The 19,790-nt window shown below is 29.2% G+C and overlaps 1 protein-coding gene across 2 annotated transcripts in view; it reads left to right on the forward strand.

Moving 5' to 3' along the window:
* LOC142324518 (nephrin-like) overlaps positions 1 to 19,790 on the forward strand; it is a 964,738-nt gene that overhangs the window by 643,345 nt on the left and 301,603 nt on the right. The window lies entirely within an intron of this gene.

Genomic DNA, 19,790 nt, shown 5'->3' on the forward strand with positions numbered 1-19,790 from the left:
AAAGTTTAAATCGATTTTAAAATTACCAGAAATTCATAGCGCGCGTGCAATGTATGTGTATATTATAAAGAACAATGGTGTCAACTCATCGGGTTGGTCTAGTGATAAAGTAGTCGTCGTAAATCAGCTAAATTCGTAGTCGAAGTTCTCAGATTGAAATCCTAATAAAGGTAGTTGCTTTTGTTCGGATTTGAATACTAGGTCATGGATATCGGTGTTCTTTGGTGGTTGGATTTCAATTAACCACACATCTCAGGAATGGTCGACCTGAGACTGTACAAGACTACACTTTATTTACATTCATACGTACCATCCTCATTCATCCTCTGAAGTAATACCTTACGGTGGTTCCAGAAGCTAAACAGAAAAAGAAGATAAGTCGCTAATGACTTTTGTTGATGCGACTATAAGTAAAAGTATTAAAAACAAAAAAAAATGGTGTCATTTCTTTAATTCTGTTATGAACATTAAAGTAATGGTATTGTTAAATATGATAGCGCTTTTTAAAAACAAGTAAGAAGATGCATACATTTATGAAAATACTCTTATAGTATGTGTAAATTTAACATAGCTGCATAAAACAGTTAAGGATTTATATGAACCCTTTTTGGGAGGGGATGGTGTTGTAATTTATTCTATACGGGAACAGTAAAAACAATTTGGCAACAGAGAAAAGTATTTCTTTTCTTTTTTTCTACAAGGGTTCATTTGATAACAGCATGTTTATTTACGTCGTATGGATAAACTCTGGAACAAATACGAATAATTTAAAAGTTATAAAAACAGATTTATATTATCAGATAATCAGAGAAAACGTATGCAGTAATTTTATTAAATTTAAATAAAATAATTTTAAGTGATTCACAAATTACAAAACTGTAATTCAAATTGATTTTTACGAAGATTTGGATTTACTTAAAATAACAAAATTTATAAAATATTACAAATATTACTAAATCGATTTTTTCTAATAATAAGATTCGATAATCTTACCACAGTATTAAAGTGTTCCTGAAAATAAAAACTACAAAATATGTGATCTTAAAAAGACACGTTTAATTGAAAAAAATGAATATTTGTATAATTAACTTATAAATATATATATAAATGTGATGAGTTTAATTGATTAGTTGTATTAACTGATGTGATGTGATGAGTATAATTTTGTTTAAATTTTTAAAAAAAATTAGTTTGTATTCTCCAATTCATCTATAAATTTCTTGTAACAGTTGAATTATTATTCAACCGAACAATAATATTTGCGTTACTACATTTTTACATTCTATGTAATTTTTACTAATTTTTTCTTAATGTAAGATAGATCGTGAATAAATTTATTCTTCACGTTTCAGGTTCAAAATCGAAAATGTAAACATTTTTTGAATAAAAGGTTTTTAATTATTTTAATTTGTTATTTATTTTTGTTAATTATTTTTTGAATTCAGAATTTCAGTTTAATAAAATGCTTAATTGATGTTTTAATTGCGTTATATTGCAATTAATTAACATGAGAATTATTTAACTCCTGTATACTGAATAACAAATATTTGTATTGAATGCAGAATAATTGAGATATACACGGTTAAGGGAAAGAGAGAGATTTTCAGCCTACGTGTCTAATGTAAGAGGAGAATTATGTGTTTATATGTGTGTGATTGTGGTTATGTATGTGTAACTCGTGGTTTGGCGCACAACTGCTATATTTCCTGGGTTTGACATTTACATGCTCATTCCGGGCCAAGCACATATGAACTAACTGAACATGCAAGCAACCTGTGCCTATTTTGTCTTAACATTTCGACCTCTCAATTCATATCTACGCCTCTAACCCTTTCTATTTCTAACTGTCCTTCTGATATGTCATGTTTCTTGTTCTCCCGCAATTATTATGCTTTTCTCCACGTACGCTAATCGGTGTAATTAAAACAACTGTAATCATAATAATTTAAGCTAATATTTGACGCTTTTGTTAACTACTAATGACTAAAATACAACTGGAATAGACAGATCACTTAATTATTATCAATTCATAGATTTTAACGTTTATGTGCCTGTTGAGTAGAGAAAACAAATCAAATAGGGTTGTACGTAGTTCAATAGTTTTATTCATCGTTTTATAATATATTCAATGAAAATTCTGTTTATACCGAAGTAGTGGTTAATTGATAACAACGACTGCCTCATAGAAACCATTAATATTCTTAAAACAGAAAAAAAAAGCTAAATTAAAATTCAAAATCTCGTAAAAAGTATCATATTATTCAAATTGCAAAATAAATATTTGGCTAAAAATTAGAGTAATATTTTACTTCGAAAGATCATATTAGCACATTTGTTACTGTAAGATTAACCACCCAATCTTTAAGATTGTCGCAGATTTATTATGTTAAGGAAAGAAGATAACAAAACGAGTTATTATGAAAAATGATGTATAAAAAAAAGTTAAGTTTAGTATTTTGTCACTCGCGTACAGCTTTTGACATTCATTAAGATAGAGCGAAAAATGTCCCCGGACCATATCAAAATCATTGAATTTTGTTTAATTTAGAAATTAATAAACATTTTGAAAAGATAACGATTACAATATTATAACACTTAAAATTTTTCTATGTAAAATATAATAGATTATAAACATCACCACCTCCATACAGATATGATTTTTTTCCCCAGAGATTAGTGAAATATATCACAGTTTATTAGAACAAAGATAAACGTAGTTATCTTACAAAAATTTTAAATGTTAAAGAGGATGAAATTTCATTTTTCAAAGACTGAATAATAGATAAAAACAGCGAACTAAAATGTATTAAACCTATACGATATATTATCGTACGTCATTTTGAAGGGTAAGCATAAAATAACACTGAAAGAGTTATTCAAATCGAAAGAGAAATAATTAAATAATCTCAAAAATATATAACTTTCTATATCACACCTAGTCATCTATAATTGATAATTTGACTACTTTAATGCTATTCTCCAACTTTTTATTCTGTGTCAATCTTTCAATCTCTACATACAAAATCGTATATACTCAGTAAAAATTCTTGTAATTACTGCAACAGATTTTATCTTTAACACACCTTCTATATATTTATATATTACAGTATATTTAAATACGTAATAATTTAAAATTAATTTAAACATATTTTTATAAGATAATAACTCAAATTTCCTTCTGAGCCATTCATTTATTGAACTTAATATAGAAAATAGTATAAAAATTTCTTAAATTACAATATACATACAAATTTTTCTAATTGTTGTGAGGTATGTAAAGAACCTTAAGTACAAACAGATTCCAGTCATAATTTCTTTATTTAAAACCAAAGACGTAGAATAATCAGAATATCTCTCGAATAAATAGCTTAACTCTTTTAGTTTTATACTTATTGGACTGAATATCAATTGCAATTGTCATAGTGACGCGCAAAATAGGCAACTGAATTACTGTAGAGGCAATAAGAAACCTCTTTACACCTAAATATCCAAGGAAGCCTGATAACGGATATATACTTTTATTGGGAGTGATTTAATTTCGATTACAGGTCACCTACAAGTGTTCAGTTACAGATAACAGATAAAAATTTAATTTTTATTAGCTCTTATCAATGCAAAATTAATGTAGCAATAAACTTTTCAGTAATAAAATATTAATATTGTTTTTAATATTACAGAAACGTAAGCATCCAGAAACAGTGGTATTTTTCTCGTCTACGACTAATTAAATGGATTGTCAAATCTTATAAAACATGACATAATTTACTTTCTTATAATTTACTATCTTGTAGTTTGATGCATTCAAAAATGGACGAACATCTTGTAAATTTAATCGCGTATATCCTTAAAAATTTATCTGTATTGATTTAGACAAGTATTGTTATAAAAAAAAAAATAATAATTTAATTATAATATACACGAAGTAAATATATCTAAGTTAATTATTATTAGATTTAAATTGTTACGATTCTTACGTTTACTAAGCTTTTTTTTTTCCCCCTACTCCCTCGGGCCGGTTATCCAATTAAGTATACGCAGCCCGAGGAAGTGTCCTTTTACTCAAAGGAGGCCTCCCCACCCACCGGCTGTATCTCCGGCACGGTAGGTCAGCCCCCCGGTCGGATCTTTTCTTCTTTTTTTTTTTAATTTATCTTTATATTGTCTGCCTCAAATCCCCAGGGCAAGAACAGAGTCCGGCTATGCCCTCCCCAGCCCCAACCACAGGAACCGGGTCTCGGTCTTTTTGTTTTTGCCTGCCTCTAACCTCGCAGAAGGTAGGCCAGGCCCGACTATGTCGTTCCCGACCACCAACCACGAGACCGGGTCTCGGTTTTGATTAGTTACCCCATTAAACCAATATTAGAAGCCCCTCCTTTTTCCCTCATTGTCCTTTTCTCGTAGAACTTGTCTGGAAAAAGTTTCAAATTTCTGCCAATTATCCGCATTGACTAGCAGAAACAGTAGTAAATCATCAATCGTTAAACCTTGAATGCTGTTCCGTGATCTCTGGACTCTCCACTTTGGGCATATAAGTAGAGTATGTTCTGCTGTATCCTCCTCTTCGCAGTACATACATCTTGAGGAGACCCGTCGACCAAATCGATGCAGATACTGCTCGAAGTTTCCACGCCCTGTCATTATTTGTGAAGTATAAAAACCCATCTCGCCATGTCTTCTATTAATCCATTGGCTGATATCTGGCACCGTTTTCCTAGACCATGAATCAACTGTATGTCGGTTCCATCTTTCCTGCCATTTTTGTTGTATAACTTCATTCGCCTCCCCCTTCCCCATACCATAGTAGCGCAGCCAACGTTCCATCACCAGGAGATCAATGGGTGGAACTGTTGCCATTACGCACACAGCTTCGTATGATATTGTCATCCACAGATAACTCCAATTAGCACTCGCCTATGTATACTCTGGAGGCGCCTAACGTTCCTATTTATTGTCATGGCACTATGCCAAATCGGGGCGGCATAAAGGAGAGTAGAGGTCAAGGCCGACGCAATGACCCTACGTTTAGAAGATCTTGGGACGTCTCGACTCGACATTAGCCCCAGCAGAGTCTTCAACAACGCTTCTGATTCTTTGCACTTATTGCAATATGAGTACTAAAGGTCAGCGACTTGTCAATAGTAACTCCAAGATATTTGATATGCATTCCTACCTTTAGGTCTAAATTACGGATGTTTCTTCTACAGGCCAGCACAGTGTATTCGCATTTATCTAAGGACAAAATTAGCCCGACGCCTGTCAACCACTCGTGTATAGCCTCAAGTACGGTATTTCCTATTAATTCAAGATCAACTTCTGATCTGGCATCGACAAGAATGGCTAGATCGTCGGCATACGCCACAATTTCGGCACCGGCAGGCATTCGTAACCTCAATATATCATCAAATACTATGATCCATATTTGGGTGCCCAAAACAGACCCCTGAGGGCTCCCGCCAAAAATCTGATGCCTGACGGGTCCCTCAAGCGTATCGACCATGGTCCATATTTTAGTCAAGTAGTCAGCCACCTGCCTCTGTAGATATGGACTGATTTGCTTCCTGTTTAACGCGGCCACTATAGTGTCACGGTTTAGCGTAAGCTCAGTAAACGCGTCACACGTTTACTGAGCTTACATCAAAATAATATAACGAAATATTTAGGAAATATAGCAACCGTAATATAATATTAAGAAACGTAATTTATTTGTTTTATTAATTATCTGTTATAAAATAATAAATTTAAAGAAAAAAATACACTTATATATATATATATATATATATATATATATATATATATATATTAAAGGTGAATTATATATCTGGCAATTTTGTTACAATTTAATAGTCAAAAAACCAAAATTTCTATAACTGCCAGAATGGATAATTTAGAACAGCGTATTTTTTGCCTTACAAAATACATGTATTTTGCCTTGAGTTATGTTATTAATTCTTTGTCAAAAAAAAAAAAATTGTTCTCCAAACGAATTGAATCGGGTTTAAAGTGGTACATGTTCCAACCAAGCGACATTACATCCACCATGTCACGCTATATCGTAAATTTACTTTTTTATTGCCTACAGCGCGTTATTGCTGTTTCAGGGAAAATTTTATTTTTATTTCTTACATCAGTTACACTGAAATTTTTTTAAAAAGTATGTTACTAAAATTTTTGATTTTCTTAACAGTTCAAATTTCAAAACAATTTAATAATGTAATTTTAGATATTTGAATTTTAACAGAACTAAAATTAATTTCATTTCTAACTCTACACAGACAGCATTGAACTATGTACACATATTAGCATTAAACTATGTAATGTAATTCCAAAACTAGTCTAATAGATAATAATGTAAAAGGTATATGTTATAAAACGGCAAATCAACGGATAATATTTACTGAAATAAATAAAAAGTCTGCAAAAATAGCTATGTTATATGTGAAAGTATGGTTATCATGTCATACGTGTGTGTCGCACTGCTTTTGGCACTATTAACTCAGGATTGGCAAAACCAATTTTCTTCAAATGTGGCTCAGATATTTCTGTATATGGAACATCGATAACATTAATTTTTTTTCGGAATTTGTTATGGGGGTGGGGATATCGTGAAAAACAACAATTTCGATTTTCTTCTTAAGCATTACAGAGAAAACTTTATTAAAGCAAATTTAGCTACAATGCATTTATAATAAATAATTATGAAAAAAATAATAATTATCCTCACCCCTTAATTCATTTTTTTCTTTTCTGTCGCAGTATTTAATTTACAATCTGTTCGAATTCATCGAATTCATAAATAAATTTGAACAAAAAAAAATTAACATGCAGAAAGGTGTTTCCATTGAAATCCCTCAAAGAACGGTATATTTATGCATATGTGTCCATTTCTTATAGACTATACATAAATACAAACATGTAAATACAAAGATAAATCCAGGGAAAGAACCTTTTTTATTATTGATGAAGTTTATAACATGAAAAGCAAACAGATCACTAAAAAAAAATACTTTAAGTCTTATTAATCATACAAAGAGTATGATTACACTAATTAAGCATAGGAACAGTGAAATACTAAAACAAATCATAGAACCAATAAGAGCAAGTGGCGAAATGAAAAGAACAATTCTGATGACGCACAATCTCTAGGGCAGCCGATTCACCTCAAATCTCGGAAAACTTACCGATATAATATATACAATTGCTTTAGGCACGTAGCGACCTCGCTGTTATCCAGGAGGTTAACCGCGAGGCAGTTCACATGTTAATTCAGTCTCATTTTGTTTCTTGTACTGAAACGCCGTATCTTCTCTCGAATGGTTGGCAACCCAGAATATCGAGTATTTCAGTCTATTTTGTTTTCTGTGCCTTCTTCTTAAAGTTTAATTTATGTTTTGTTTTATTCTTGAAGGAAACTTGTTAAGTTTAGTCTGTACTTTTAACAAATTTTTATTTAAATATATTCCCCGCCTTTAAAAAAAAAATTATTCTTTTTTTTTGCTCAAATTCTTTTAAATTATCTTATTAATAGACGGAAAAGTCATACAATACGTTATTTATTAAAAAACTCTTTCCATGGTAATTTACTTTTCTTACGGAATTTTTTTATGAAAGCCAATTATTTTTCAATTTATTATCAAAGAACTACATAGACGTATTTTCATGAAAATCTTAAAAAAACAATTGATTCGTCTAAAATCAATTAAAAACATTTAAAAAACCAAAGATCTTTCAAAAAACTGCTTTATATGAAAAAAATGAAGGTTCAGCAGAACGAAAAATTCAATTTCTCAGGAAATATTCTTTCCATACGTAAGGCACACAAAAAACGTAAATGATTTTAAAATTTGTGAAAAATTGCAGAAAAATGTTAAATTTTTTTGCCGTTTTTAACTAAATAACGTTCATGAATTTAGTGTACTAAAAACAACAAAAGCTTCATATCCAAAACATTTTTAGCAGTTTCTTGAGTTGTGATTTTTTAACAGAGCTCTAACCCCCAATTTTTCCTTTTTTATCCCCAAAAACACAAATATAATTTTAGATAAATCGTTCGTATCAAGAAGTATAAATCGTTAAAAGGAATGAATCGTTAGAGAAGTATAAATCTTTCGAACGAAGGATCATTCGTGCGCAGCTGCCATTTTCACAATTTTCACAAAATGAAATTTCACAATTTCATTGTCTGTTTAGCCACCGGAAGAACCGTAAAGTATTACTTCAGAGGATGAATAAGGATGTATGAATGTAAATGAAGTGTAGTCTTCTACAGTCTCAGGTTGACCATTCCTGAAATGTGTGATTAATTGAAACCCAGCCACCAAAGAAAACCGGTAACCATGATTTAGAATTCAAATCCTTATAAAAAATGACTGCCTTTACTATGATTTGATCCTTTCAACTTTAGAATTTGAAATCAGCTGATCTGCGATAACGAGTTCACCGCTAGCCCAACCCGATGGGTTGCGGGCAGCCGCCCGGGGGACACATCGGTCCGCTCTACGGTCTTGCTAAAATAAAATTCTGATGTGGATACCACACGACTACCTTGTACGCCTATTAAATTACATAAACACATTTTAAAAAATATATACAATTTTATTTCACTAATAACTTCTTATTTTATATATTTTTATTGTTATTATTGAATTATTATTTATTGTAAAAGTTTTTTTTTTTTTACAATCAGAGGTTAATCAATAAATTTAAATTTAAAAAAAAAGTTTAAAAAAAGGAAATGAAGTCGGGTTCAAACCATGTGCCTTCCCCTTGTACGACCCAAATGTTTCGATTATTTAAAATTTTATTTGGCTACAACTCTGGAACCAATGAAAATAAGTATTTATGATATATCATTGAAAAACTCTCAATGAGGGCTGATTACTGCAGTTAAGAAAAAGGCCTAAATCCAAATTTTTTGGATTATGGGCTTTTTTAGACACTTTTTTTCAGTCGATTGCAATCAAAAGAGAAGGTGCACAACTAGATGTTACAATAGTCCTAAATCCTAAATTTCAACATCCTACGGCTAGTCGTTTTTGAGTTATGCGAGATGAATACGTACGTACGTACGGACGTCACGCTGAAACTAGTGAAAAAGGGTTCAGGGATGGTCAAAAATGAATATTTCCGTTGAACTCTGAAAACCGAAATTTTTCGCGATTACAATACTTCCTTGTACAGTAGAAGGAAGTAAAGATGTGAGCACGTACAACAAACAAATGAACAAACCCATGCACAATCCTTTTTTATAGAGAGTGAAATTTTATCCTGATAATTTTACGGTAGTTTTTTCTTTACTGGTAATCATTTTTTTTAAATAAAATAAAATATAATTTATAAGTAAAAATGATAAAAAAATAATCTGGAAAAAAAAATTATACTGTAAAATAAACATGTCAACAATATATTAAATCTTCTACTTGCTAAAAGTATAATAATTCCGTTGACTTCTATCAATTCTGAATTTAGTTCAGGTACAAAAATTTAATTTTGGAAAACTTTTTGAATTACTTTAATGATTTGTAGCTGCGGCTCTTTTATTTCTGTAAATAATTTGTTTAAACCTAGAAAAGAAAATTAATTTAAGAAAAAAATTTAAAAGATATTAATCTATGAATTAAAACAAACAAAAAACCGAAATATAAACAAAAAAGATTTATTAAAGTAAAAAAGACTTGTATTTTTTGTTTAGTTTAACTAGCAGTCTGTCTGGTTTACTTTACAGGTAAGTAAATTTAATTCACAAGTACAGTTCTGAAATTTTCATAAACATTTAATTTGTTGTCAGTATACGTTTTTTACGGTTGTTTCTACTGTTAGTTCGGTGCTCAATGATAATGCAAAAATTTGAATTACCATCCCCGCTGAAAAACGATGATCCAGTACCCCCAAAATTCTATGATCTATGTTTCCAGTCTATTGAAGCACAGATTTCCTAATTAGGGTTTTAATTATTCATCACTTGATCTGGGTCCCATCACTTCCCACATAAATCTGTAACCACCTTCATTTCAAATGTTTAATTTTTTAATTGTTCATTCATTCTTAAGAAATTATAATTTTTATAACAATTTATTTTTATTATACGAAGTAAATAATAAACTATAAATAAATAAATAAATAGAACAATCAATGCACAAAAGTAGAAGACTTAATAGACAAAACCGATAAAAATTATTTCATATTTAAACAAAAAATAAGTTTTGTACTCAAATCTAAATTTAAGAATTTAATTAGTTTTTCTTCAGATTCTTATCAAATAATCGCTTGAGGTTTAGAAAGTCTAATATCTGTAAGAAATAAATATAAGAGGCGGCTGAAATGTAATATACTGCGGAACATAACTGGAGAAAAAATGTGGCACAAAAAGATAGGTGTTACCATCTTGTAGTTCATACTCCTACTACTAAAATAATAATGACATTGTTCAAACTCTTTCATTAGACGAATAAAAAACCACAAAAGAAAATTTATTAGAATAGATCACCTTCTATAATTAAATAGACGAAGGAGAAAATTTGGCCACCTAGGTTCGGTAACCTATGAATACACTAAATAAATTAGAACGAAATTCGTAACAGGTAAGATTTTAAGATTTATATGCCAATTACAGTCCATTGATTTTTTTCTTATTATTTGAACGTATCATTTACATAATATTAATCGATTATTTCATTGTAAAAAGTAAATAATTAGGCGTTTAAATGTCCTTTTTAAATTCTTCATATTTTTATTATTAAGTTTAATACTGAAATAATTTAAATAAATATCATATTTATACAAAAAATTTTTTTATATATAAAGAGATATATCAATAATTAAATAAAAATTTCTGTAGCAGTAAGAAATATGGATAAAAACAATGTGGATGGTGCGTACGCAAGTATTTATAAAACCTATATGAAAAATTACCGTCTTGAAGCTTCTGCACATAATCTTCTAATCTTATAAAAAAAAAAAAAACTGAATTAATTTCTGAGAATATCGTTCATTAAATGTATTTTTTTTTTTTTTGTTTTTAAGAGGTGAAGGAACCCCATTTACGGGCGCCTGGGCAGTGTCGGGCTCGCTAACAGGTTTCGCAAGATGTTATTCAATGCGTATGTGTTCCTGCGCAACTACCGACTAAACCTCCACCCCTGACTACCTCTCCATCATGGTTCAGCTGGTATGCATTACTTTGTAAGGGGGGAATACGCCCTCACATATATTCAGGCACCACAGTTAACAGACACGGATCTCACACCCACACGATACCAAACATCAGGCTTAAGTCTCATCACACACTCCACGACATCCAATTATCACTCAGAAAACATACCTCACGCCGTACACCACACACATCACATTAAAACCATTCACATCCAGTCACATATACAAAAACCTCACAGACAATCGAACACTACAGCATACTTACCTCATGGATCACCATCGGAGGCGGGAGCGGAGTGCCCACAACCTCATCGCATCCAGGCGACATCCCACACGTACGTCGAACCCCCTAGGTTTCAGCCGCGTTCCTGTCCACCCCAGCACCATCCGACGAACCTTTCTTTTACCACTGCGAAACTCCTCCCAGACGTACAGATCCTCCATGATCTTAATAGCAAAACTTATTACAGCCGTCCAGTTTTCCGCGCTTTCCAACTGATCTGCTGCTATTCCTCTGAGAGGAATATTTCCCTTCTATCTATAGTGTCCAATATTTCTCTCCTAGCATCCTCAAATCGAAGGTAGCGAAAGCAGACGTGATATGCTGTCTCTTCCTCGTCTTACATACCGAAAAACTAGCGGAGTGATCTAGCTTAAACCTAAAAAGGTATTTTCTGAACCCCCCCATGACCCGTTAAAAACTGTGTGGGACAGGAATCCAGAGAGCCGTGGGCCCGGTCGCACCAACTTCTCAGGTCCCCAATTATTTGGTGTGTCCATCGGAATCTATCACTAGTGTCCCACCGCATCTGCCATTGTTTCCTTATTTCGTCCATAATGGAGCTAGCCACTCTCCTTTTTCCCGCAGGTGTTGAATTTTCTTCCTGCGGGTAATCTGCTGATCGACAAGTAATATTCCTATCAACACTTCGATTGCCTCTCGAGAAACTGTACGATATGCACCTGTAATATGGAAGCAGCTCCTTCTGTGTTTCATCAAATGTATTTAATATATTTTAATTTCTTGTCAATTAAAGAGGTAAAAACAATTTCATTAATTTATCTGGAACGATATAAAGTTATAATTTTTATACCTTTAAAAATCTTAATCACTGAAACTTTACCGTCATAATTACAAAATATGCGAAAATATTTTCAAGGAAGGACAAACTTTTTATGTGAGCTGAAAGAGAGCTTCATAGTTTAAAAAAAACTACGTACATGAAAACTATATTAAAAAATTAGTTATTACAATCCATACTTTAAACGAAAAGATTAGAAAAAAAGCAATTTTTAAAACAAGTTTTACAGTTACGATTTTCAATAATATTAATTTATATTATTTCAGTAATTTTTCATAAACCATTCATAGGACAGATTTACGTTGTCATTTGCAGGCGTGTAGAGTCCAATCGCTGTACTTACACACTTCTTTAATTATTTAAACCTTATCAGATTTAAATTGTATTTAATCCAATAGGTTTAACAAAATTAAATTATATCAGTTAGTTAAATATCTGCTAACAATTAAAATTATTTTAAATTCAAATCACTTTAAAAACTTAAATTTTTACAACATTTTAATCAATTTAAATAAAATAAAAGAAACTAGACCCAGTTAATCACAACTATCAAATTGCTTTAATTATTTTTATTACTAAAAAATAATTCTTTATTGAATTTAATCTTGAAATATTGACTTTATTAAAAATAAATTCTTTTAAACATTATAGTCAAGACTGAAAAGCCGTAAAAGGTTGATACTGCACTATTAATATACTAGTAGTAAAAGTTTTCAAAGGTAAATAGTGTTAATGGGTTATGTCATTAACCCATTAACTTTAATGACACTACTTAATGATCTTTACAAAGTGTTGTGTCCTATACAAAAGATATCAGATATAAAAATTAGTAAATGATATTCTAAATACTGATGAACCGAAATTATAACGTCTAGGTTAAACTAAAAACAACTTTATTAAATATCTAGGTTTCCTATATTCCCAGTGTAATCATAGCTACGTTTAAAATTATTTTATAAAATTAAAATGTTTAACTGTCTTTGGTAATTTTCAAAACTCTTATGTTTCGTTTGATAAAAAACTTAATTAAAGTCGTATTCTAAATTAACATCAGATAAACTGTTTACAAATGAAGGATATTTAAATAAATCATATTTATTATAATTATATATATATATATATCCTACTAAGAGAATCCGTTACTTCGAGAATAAACAATGAATTTTGAGAATGATACTTGACTTTGACAATGAAATTAGCTGAGAATGTGAATTAGCTCTAAAAAATCTACGTCAGAAACTAAATCCGGATTCTAAATATTACATTCACGCAAAATATAAAAGTAAAACTCAGTAAATACCTTTTAATTTTACGTCTTATTAAAAAAAAATAAAGAAACCTGTTGTCTTGTTCGTACATCTAAAAAAGTTTTGAAACGGAAAAATTTGAAACGGAAATTTTTTATTTCATTTGAAATGTATTTAATGTAATTATTATGAATAAACCAGTTAAAGGATGAACATTAAAAAAATATTACATAAACTAATGTACGGTTGTTTTTGTGTGTTTTTTCTTGTTAAATTAATTCACTACAGAAGCTTACATACAGACAAGAATAAAAAAATAAGTTTTATATTTAATTATTTATAAAAGAAATAAATTTATAATTCAATATTATAAATTATAAAATATTAATATTTATGAAATATATAATTTAATAGGAATTGAATTTAACCAACAAACCGTTCATAGGATTGTATTATTTTAGAACCGTTCGCTTGGAGGCACCAGGACATATAGTATGCGCTTTGTGCAAACAAAATGCTTAAAACCCGCAGCTACTGTTCTGCCACATGTAATTAAGGCAGCCATCATTTCTACTGTTCCTCAAATACTGAATTATTTTCTGCTGTAAGGGCTGTAATGACGCAAATCTAAATTGAAACATTAAAATAAAATAAAAATCATTCCTTTGAGTCTTGTGTTACTCCATTTGAACCTGCGGGTAATGTTACTTTATATTTTTAACTAATTTTTATCTTTAAATTTTTACTTTCTCTTTTATATAGCTAGCAAAATCTACATAAAATGGAAAATATGGTGATCAAGTCAAAATGGGATATTGGGTTTTTTTTAGCAAATCTTCACGTTTTAAAGTCAAAGTAGTTATCAAAACCAAAAAACATATGTATGTATTTGTGATGAACTGTTTTTGGCCTTACATCTCATGATTGGTTTAAACGATTTTCTTTAAATTTTTCTAAAATATTTTTATCCATGAGGCATTGACCAAATTTTTTTTTTCAAAATTTTTTAAGGGGGTGAGAAAATATCACGAAAAACTAATTTTTATTTTTGTAGAGGCATTTTAGAAAAAATATTTCTGTTATAAAAAATACAAATATAAGTAAACAAAAAACAAAATAAAATAAATAAATTAAAAAATCAATCCCCACCTCTTTAAATTTAAAAATACGATTTTTTATTTGGGTTTGTTGCTCTATCTTCATTCGGTTTAAATATTTTTTGAAAAATGCCATAGGCTACATAGAGCTATCGAGAAATGTCTACAATTTTGTAAAATTATGGACTTCAGACATAAAATACATTACAGTTTTTTTTACAATTTCCTTTTTATTACTTAACCTTTACTGAAAAGGATGATAGATTCAGGGAAAAATTTATTCAAGCAAATTTAAGCTTTATCTATATAGGAATAGTTTTTATAAATAAATATATATATATATATATATATATATATATATATATATATGTGTATATATATATGTGTGTGTGTGTGTGTGTGTGTGTGTGTGTGTGTATCTTTTACATTCATTTTCTAACATAATTGGATAAAAGTAATGTAAAATTTAAAGAACAGATCTTTTACATTCCTACCAGCTCTGAAAGTACTCAAAAAAAAGGAAAGTAGTCTTTTTTGCATTTCTTTAGGTTTATTATAACCCAGGGATTAAAAAAATTGCGGGCTAATGTTCGTACGTACGTATATGTATGTATGTGCCTTCCCCTTATAAGATCCAAATATTTCATTAATTAAAGTCTTATTTGGTTATAACTCTGGAACCAAATACTCAGGAACACATATAAGTACCACCTATTATATATCGTTGAAAAGCTGTCAATCAGGGCTTATACGGGCTTGTGTGTGTATGTGTGTGTGTGTGCATGTGTGTGGGTGTGTGTGTTAGCACTTTTGATATTTATTATTAAATTCCTATGAAGTCACTCAATAGTTTGCCAGTTTGTTTTTAAATTAATTAACTAAACGATTTTTTTATTTAAAAGAATGTAAAGAAATTATAGATTTTAAGTATTCAGTTTTATTGTTGTACTAATTCAACTAATAGATCAACAAAATTAAGGCTATCAATTTAAAAAATATTAAACCTTTTACTGAAATAAATTTTAATGCAGAGGAATAATAAAAACTTTTATCCTTTTTCATAACCCTAATAAGTAATAGATAATTATTAATAACTAATAACTAAGTAAACAATAATGTATCAATAACTAATTGTGATATTACTAATCTACTGTACTAACTTGTAATATTAACTAATATAATTTATAAACGATTAAAAATGATGCTTATAAGATTATTTTTTTACAAATGTATTTTTTGTTCGTCTATTTAATATTAACGTATGGAACGTTTGTATACAGATCCCACACTGTTAAAATAATTCTAAATTTATTAAATTATTTACCTATATAAATTATTTAGGAGAAAATATTATTACTCCCAGCCACTGAAAAAGGGAGGTGGTGTATTATCAAAATAGAACTGAAATGGAAACGCTAAGAAGCCAGGATAAATTATTGAAAAGGAAAAATGTTAACTTTCAATTTTCAATAAATGTAGGCCTTATATATATGTATTTAGATACATGATTAGAATTCCTGAAATAAGCAAGATTTTCATATATATATTACTGAGTCAGAATACATCGTAAAAGAGGAGATGATAACAGTAATTTAAATAATTAATTTACAGTCAGGCATAATATCACACTGTTTAGGAATAGAACGGAAATTCATCCCCTGGGTCTAACTAAATAAAGACGTCCCAATTCACACCAGATGATGTATATCTGGGGAGTTAAATTCATACTTATGAAGATACTGGGTAATTTTAGAGCATATTATGATTATATATGATAAATGGATTTATTACGGTTATGTATTATAATAATTTCATACGTTTTTGGAATACGTTAATTTTAAAATATAAAAGGCATTTATCAGAGGAGGGTATATTTATTTCTTAAAGGAAGCGACAGATAATACAGCACAAATTTACGTGATATTCAGAAATTTAATTTGTTGAGATTACCCAAATTACAAAAGTACTTTATAATACTTGCCATATCATTTAATAGATATAATTATAAACGGCAAACATATCGAAACAAGACTATAGAGAGAATATAAAAAATTTAAGCGACTTAGTGACTGAAAAAAAAACTAACATATATTAACAAAAATTCATACAAAAATTGCGAATATTTCATCAAAATAAAGTTGATTAGCTTTCAAAAGAAAATAGACAATATTCTATGGATAAATCAAAAACTCATAATCCCAGAAACTAACAAACAACAGAAACGTACCAAAAATGTTTTTGTTAAATGACGAATTAAAATAGACAATGAAACACTGAAATTCCTAGGCAGACTGATATTTATCAGACAAAGATACATTACTATTCAGAACAACAAACAAAACATTGAAAATCACTACATATAAAAATTTATCACCAAAACATTAAAATTTTTAAGTTTCATAAAAAAGCCAGTCTCAGAACAAAGGAAATGAATAGAATTTGAAAATTGACAAACAATTTTTATAAAAGCAACATATTTAAATGGTAGTGAAATTATATTTTGTTTTTATAAGATTTATTACGTAATTTAATGTACTATTTGATTAAATTTGTATAAGTAAATATAAGAATTGCATAAGAAACATTTTTTTTTGTAAAAAAAAGTTTTATTCAAAATAAAAAAAATAAAAAAAAGTGTAAAAATTTCGTCTTATGCTAATATAATATGTAACAGAATCATTGAAACTGAAGAACAAAAAAACAGAACTACAAGCTTTTAAAATGTTTATTTAAAAGAGGATAGTGAAGGCAAAATGGACGGATGATGGATTCAAACGTGAGTGGCAAAATAGAGGAAGAAATATCATTGCTACAGTCCATTAGAGAGAGAATGAAACATTAGACTGGGCAATATTTAGGAAGGAAATGTTTATAGAAAGATTTTATGAAACATGGGGAGGAAGGAAAGAGGAAGGAGAAGGTTGAAAATGATTGATGATAATAAAAAAGGATAGCACTATAAAGTGAATAGATCGGTGAACAACATAAAGCAATGAAGAACAAAGCATGCAGTACCTGCTGCATCAGAAGACTGATGATGATATTGATATTGAATTTGATACAGTAACAAACGTACAATTTTAAAATATTAGTTTTCTTCGTTGAAAAAATCAAAGGAAAAAATAATAATAAAAAATTAAACTCGAACGTAAGAGTTTCATCGTAATTTTATTTTACAAATAGAATTGTCACAAATACGGAAAAGCTAATAAAAATAATAAAAAATTAAATTAAAACACAAACAAAGGGTAGATTACATAAAAAAAAGTTTCTCAATTAGAAAAGTAAAATTAACTAAATTAATTCTTTTAAAGCGACCCAAATGAGAATTAAGTTTTACCTGTGAAACCAAAAAAAAGGAAATAAATAAATAAAATAACAAAAAATAAAGAAATTATAAAATTAAAAACAAAAAAAATTTGATTTTTTATATAATACTTTCAAAAGAGTAAATGTAATGAAAAAATAATAAAAAAGATTAACCGAAGAAATGTTTATTCTAAAAAAAATCTGACAACAAAGTTGTTATAATTTCATTGATTTGGTTATTTATTCTTATATAGTGGAAAAATAATGAAAAGGAAAAAGGTTACGAAGTTCAAAAAATCGATATTTTAGTTTGCTCTCCTAAAATATTCTCTCAAGAAAATTTATTGATTTGTCTACTTTTGCTACATACGGGAGTAACTAACAAAAATTACACTAGAAATGTACAATAAGTAAAAATTTCTCCACGATTTCTTTTTTGGGGGGAGGGTGAATTAAGATGAAATTTTATTGTAATATGAATATATTAAATTGTAATATGAAACGTACCAAAAATGTTTTTGTTAAATGACGAATTAAAACAGACAGTGAAACACTGAAATTCCTAGGCAGACTGATATTTATCTGATGATATATACAAAGATAAATTACTATTCAGAACAACAAACAAAACATTGAAAATCACTACATATAAAAATTTATCACCAAAACATTAAAATTTTTAAGTTTCATAAAAAAGCCAGTCTCAGAACAAAGGAAATGAATAGATTTTGAAAATTGACAAACAATTTTTATAAAAGCAACATATTTAAATGGTAGTGAAATTATATTTTGATTAAATGATTAAACAAACAAAAAAGTGTTAAAATATTAAATTAATCGATATAATTAAACTTTGAAACTTTGATCGGTTCACATACACCCATTACTTGCACTGCTTCTTTAGGTAAAACTCGGTTAAAAAATAAAAAATAAATAAAAATTTAGTCTTTTTTCGATTTTGGGGAAAGATGAAGAATTTGAGCAATTTGTTTTTTAAACAGTAAAATAAGCATTTACGCAAGTCAGTACTTGTGTACTTAATATAGCTTAATATAATGTGAGGATATGTTTGCAAAATTTTGAGAGAATTGACCCCAAAGAAATTATCTATCCCCTTCCCGTTATAGATATTGACCCAAAACTTTTACCAACAAATTACCCCATGTAGATGAATCTATGACAAACTTCATCAAAATAGGTTTATCTAGTCAAAACTTATTAAACTTCAAACACACAACACACAAGCGCTTATAAGCCCTTATTGACAGCTTTTCAACGATATATCATAGGTGGTACTTATATGTGTTCCTGAGTATTTGGTTCCAGAGTTATAGCCAAATAAGATTTTAATTAATGAAATATTTGGATCTTATAAGGGGAAGGCACATAATAAACGTACGTACGAACATTAGCCCGCAATTTTTTTAATCACTGGGTCATAAACCTAAAGAAATGCAAAAAAGATTTTCCTTTTTTTTGTGTACTTTCAGAGCTGGTAGGAATGTAAAAGATCTGTTCTTTAAATTTTACATTACTTTTATCCAATTATGTTAGAAAATAAATTTGAATATTGAGAGAATTATTATTTGCCATCCTATAACTTCAGAATGACTACAAATTTCCTGATATAATTAGCATATTATTTATCTTAATTATGCGAATATTACTACTTCAAGGTTCATAAAATTTTAAAGGCGAATATTAATCTTTTTAATGGATATTTGTAGTTTTGTTAAAATTGGTATTCTTTACTTCCTTGTACGAAGTAAAAATAGTATTGTAATCCCAAAAATTTCGGTTTTCACATTTCAACGGAAATACCCATTTTGACCATTCCTGAATCCACTTTGACTAGCTCGGCGTGACGTCTGTACGTACGTATTTTCATACATATGTAGGTATGTATC

Source organism: Lycorma delicatula, chromosome 5, assembly GCF_047948215.1.
Source record: "Lycorma delicatula isolate Av1 chromosome 5, ASM4794821v1, whole genome shotgun sequence".
In the NCBI taxonomy this organism is placed as follows: Eukaryota; Metazoa; Arthropoda; class Insecta; order Hemiptera; family Fulgoridae; genus Lycorma; species Lycorma delicatula.